Here is a 4692-nt window from a genome sequence, read left to right on the forward strand (position 1 = left end):
TTTTCACTAATTGCTATGAAATATGCCAAATATATACATAGACAGATTTGTGAGATAGACCTCCATGTGTATTACCAGTCTTTAACTATTTCAGCTCCTAGCCATTTCAGTTTCATCTCTGCCCCCCCAAATTTTACTTCTTTACCTTTCTCATTTCTGCAAATGTTTCCTCTATGTTACCTCCTGCCCCACATTATTTTGAAGAAAATGTATCATGTCATCTATAAATAGGTCAGAGTATATCTCAAAGATAACGACTTATTTAGCATAGCTATAATATCATCATCACATCTTAAAAATTGTGACTTCCTAATATTATCTAATCGGGATTCAAAACTCTAATTGTCTCATAAATGTCACACTTATTATTTATATATATATTTTACAGTTTTTTTTAGTGGACACAAAAAGATCCACACATTATGACTGATTAATAAATCCCTTGTGTCTCTTTATATCAGCAAAGTTTTCTCTTCACATACTTTTTCCTTATATTTGCAAAATAACTAAGATCAATTTGTCCTCTAGAGTTTTCCACAAACTGTCTTTTGCTGCCTGTACCTATTCAATGTTATTTGCATCTTTCTCAGTCCTCTTTATTTTCTATAACTGGATCTAAATGGACTTCATCAAATTTGGGTTCTATTTTTATGCCAAGGAGAGTTCACTGGGTGCCATTGTGAATTTGCATGAGAAGGTACACAGGATTTGGCTTTCTCTCCTTTTATGTTGTTAGCTGCTATTGATCCACAATACCTAGGTCTGCTAAATCACTGGGATCACAAAATACTGATATTCTAATTCTGTCATGATTTTTTTGGTTTTATTAGCTGGAATACAATAAATAAAAATGTTTCTTGGTTAGTCATTTGTTCCATTTATTTAGGAGAAACACATAAAAGTTTTTTTTTTCTTTTACTTACTTGTTTTCAAACTATGTTGGTCACTAGCAGCCTCTAATAGTTACCAAATTCTGTGACAGAAAGACTTTCTACCACTTTCCATTGTGATTAGAAAGCAGTGGCAAAGTCACGTAACTCAATACATTTTTATAAACCTAGCTTGGCTTGGAGACCAGTAGTCCCTTCTAAGTGGCATGGAAAAGTTAGGAGCATTTTAAAAAACTCTCCAGATGAAAAGCACAAATAAAAATTCACAATAGTCGCACACAAAAATGAAATAACTTGGCATCTTCCTAACTAGAGAAGCAAAAGACCTTTACAATGAAAATTACAAAACACTGCTCAAAGAAATCCAAGAAGACACAAACAAATGGAAAAATATTCCATGCTCACGGCTAGGAAGCATCAACATTGTTAAGATGGCCATCCTACCAAAGGCAATCTACAGATTCAATGCAATACCCATCAAATTACCAACATCATTCTTCTCAGACCTGGAAATGACAATACAGAAATTCATGTGGAAACATAAATGACCATGAATAGCCAAAACAATTCTCAGCAAAAGAAACAAAGCGAGAAGTATCACATTTCCAGACTTTAAACTTTACTATAAGGCTACAATGATCAAAACAGCCTGGCATTGGTACAAAAATAGCATTTGGACCAATGGAACAGGACAGAAATTCCGGAAGCAAAACCTCAATTTCTCAACCAACTTGTCTTTGACAAAGCCTCTACCACCAACCACTGGGAAGAAGAGAACTTATTCAGTAAACGGTGCTAGGAAAACTGGCTGACCACATGCAAGAGACTGAAACAGAACCCCTACCTATCTCATACACAAAAAGCAAATCTAAATGGATCAAAGACCTAAACATAAAACATCAAACTATAAGAACTTTAGAAAATGCAGGAAACACCGTTATGGAAATTAGAACTGGCAGTCAATTCCTGGTCAAAACCCTAAGTGCCCATGACAGAAGAGATAAGATAGACAAGTGGGACCTTGTCAAACTGAAAACCTTCTCCAAAGCAAAATGAACCATCAAGGGAGTGGAGAGACAGCCCACAGAATGGGGAAAAATATTTGCCAACTGTATATCTGACAATGGCCTATCATCCAGGATCTACAAGGAACAAAAGTGTGCCAAAAGGAAAAAAAAACAAACAACTCCATTAAAAAGTGGGCAAATGTCTAGGGACGTGACTCACGTCTATAATACCAACATTTGGGGAGGCCGAGGTGTGAGGAGTGCCTGAGTGCACGGGTTTGAGACCAACCTGGGCAACTTGGCAAGACCTCATCTCTATAATAAATAAAAAAATTAGCTGGGCATGTGGCGCATGCCTGTGGGTTCAGCTCCTTGGAAAGCAGAAGAATCACCTGAGTCCCCAACAGGTTGAGGCTGCAGTAGCCATGTGCATGCCACTGTACTCTAGCCTGGGTGAAAGAGTGAGACTCCATCTCAAAGTAATAATAATAATTATTATTATTATAAAGTGGGCAAAAGACATGAATAGACACTTCTCAAAAGAAGAAATACGGGCAGCCAACAGACACATGAGAAAGTGCTCAGCCTCACTAACCATCTGAGAATGGTAAATCAAAACCACATTGAGATACCACCTAATCCCAGTAAGAATGACCATCATTAATAAAACAAACAACGGCAGATGCTGGCAAGGATGCAGAGAAAAAAGAACACTTCTACGCTGCTGATGGGAATGCAAAGTAGTGCAACCTCTCTGGAAAACAGTGTGGCGATTTCTAAAAGAACTAGGCATTGATCTTCCACATGACCCAGCAATCTCCCTACTGGGAATATACCTTGAGGAACTCAAATCATTCTACAGAAAGGACACCTGCATAAGCATGTTTGTTGCTGCACTGTTTCATAATAGCAAAGACATGGAACCAACTGTGCTGCCCATCGAAAGTGGATTGGATAAAAAAATGTAGTACATATACACAATGGTGTGTTGCACAGTCATAAAGAAGGACAAACATATGGACTTCTCAGGAACTTGGATAGATTTACAGTCTACTATACACAGTGATCTAAGAACAGAGAACACAGTACCACATATTCTCACTCATAAGCAGACTTTGGACATTTACCATACACTATAAGAAAGAGATTGGGTTTTCCTGTGCGGTAGCTCCTGTTGTGGCGGCACCTGTGGCAGCCCTGGCAGATGCAGGAACAAAGGCAGCGACCAATATAGCTCGCCAGGTGGGTGAAAGTTGCCGAACTGTCCCCCTGGGTTGACATGTGGGGTTTGACAGCTTGCCTGACCAGCTGGTGAATAAGTCAGTCAGCCAGGGCTTCTGCATCAACATCCTGTATGTGGGGTAGACTGGTTTGAGCAAGTCCATTCTTATGGACACCCTGTTCAACACCAAGTTTGAAGGGGAGACAGCTACCCATACACAGCCAGGTGTCCAACTCCGGTCCAATATCTCTGACCTCCAAGAGAGCACCATGGGGCTAAAGCTCACAATTGTTAGCACAGTGAGCTTTGGAGACCAGGCCAACAAGGAGGACAGCGATAAGCCCATTGTGGAATTCATCGATGCGCAATTCGAGGCCTACCTGCAGGAGGAACTGGAGATCCGAAGAGTGCTGCACACCTACCATGCCTCCCGAATTCATGCCTGGTTGTATTCCATTGCCCCCACGGGTCATTCCTTGAAGTTTCTGGACCTAGTGACGATGAAGAAGCTGGACAGTAAGGTGAACATCATCCCATCATCACCAAATCATTTCTAAGAGTGAGCTACCAAAGTTCAAAATCAAAATCACCAGCGAGCTTGTCAGCAATGGAGTCCAGATCTATCAGTTCCCTACAGATGATGAGTCGGTGGCAGAGATCAATGGAACCATGAACGCCCACCTGCCGTTTGCTGTCGTTGGCAGCACAGAAGACCTGAAGACAGGCAACAAGATGATGAAGACATGACAGTATCCTTGGGGCACTGTGCAGGTTGAAAACGAGGCCCACTACAACTTTGGGAAACTGCGGGAAATGCTGATTCAGGTCAACATGGAGGATCTGTGGGAGCAGACCCACACCCGGCACTGTGAGCTGTACCGCTGCTGTAAACTGGAAGAGATGGGCTTCAAGGACACCGACCCTGACAGCAAATCCTTCAGTTTACAGGAGATGTATGAGGCCAAAAGGAATGAGCTACTAGGGGAACTCCAGAAACAAGAAGAGGAGATGAGACAGATGTTTGTCCAGAGGGTCAAAGAGAAAGAAGTGGAACTCAAAGAGGCAGAAAAAGAGCTGCATGAGATGTCTGACCGTCTGAAGAAACTGCACCAGGATGAGAAGAAGAAGCTGGAGGATAAGAAGAAATCCCTGGATGATGAAGTGAACGCTTTCAAACAGAGAAAGACAGTGGCTGAGCTGCTCCAGTCCCAGGGCTCCCAGGCTGGAGGCTCACAGACCCTGAAAAGAAACAAAGAGAAGAAAAACGTTTTTAAATCTTGTCTTCAGCAGCTGCACTAAGTCCAAAGAAGACTGCCATTATAGAAGAGTGAGGGTTCCATATTGTCTCAAACCAGAAATCAACCAGTTCCCTTTCCCCTCCAACTGCGTGCGTACACACATACACACACACATACCATTCAACAAGTGTTCATGTGTCCCTGTGTGCAGGAAAGAAGCTCTCTTCTGACTTATATGGTATTTTAAATGGAAGTGTCTTGTCTTAAACTAACGAGGCAGGAAAAGAACCATCAGAAAATGGACCAAATGTAACCTCAGAGAGACAACTATAGGA

The 4692-nt window shown here is 41.4% G+C and overlaps 1 pseudogene; it reads left to right on the forward strand.

The window, feature by feature from the left end:
* The first annotated feature begins 3271 nt into the window (after nucleotides 1–3271).
* LOC103254018 lies at nucleotides 3272–4418 on the forward strand (annotated as a pseudogene).
* The last annotated feature ends 274 nt before the right edge of the window (nucleotides 4419–4692 follow it).

The sequence above is a fragment of the Carlito syrichta genome, unplaced genomic scaffold (assembly GCF_000164805.1).
Source record: "Carlito syrichta isolate Samal-C Ts95f unplaced genomic scaffold, Tarsius_syrichta-2.0.1 Scaffold262542, whole genome shotgun sequence".
NCBI lineage: Eukaryota > Metazoa > Chordata > Mammalia > Primates > Tarsiidae > Carlito > Carlito syrichta.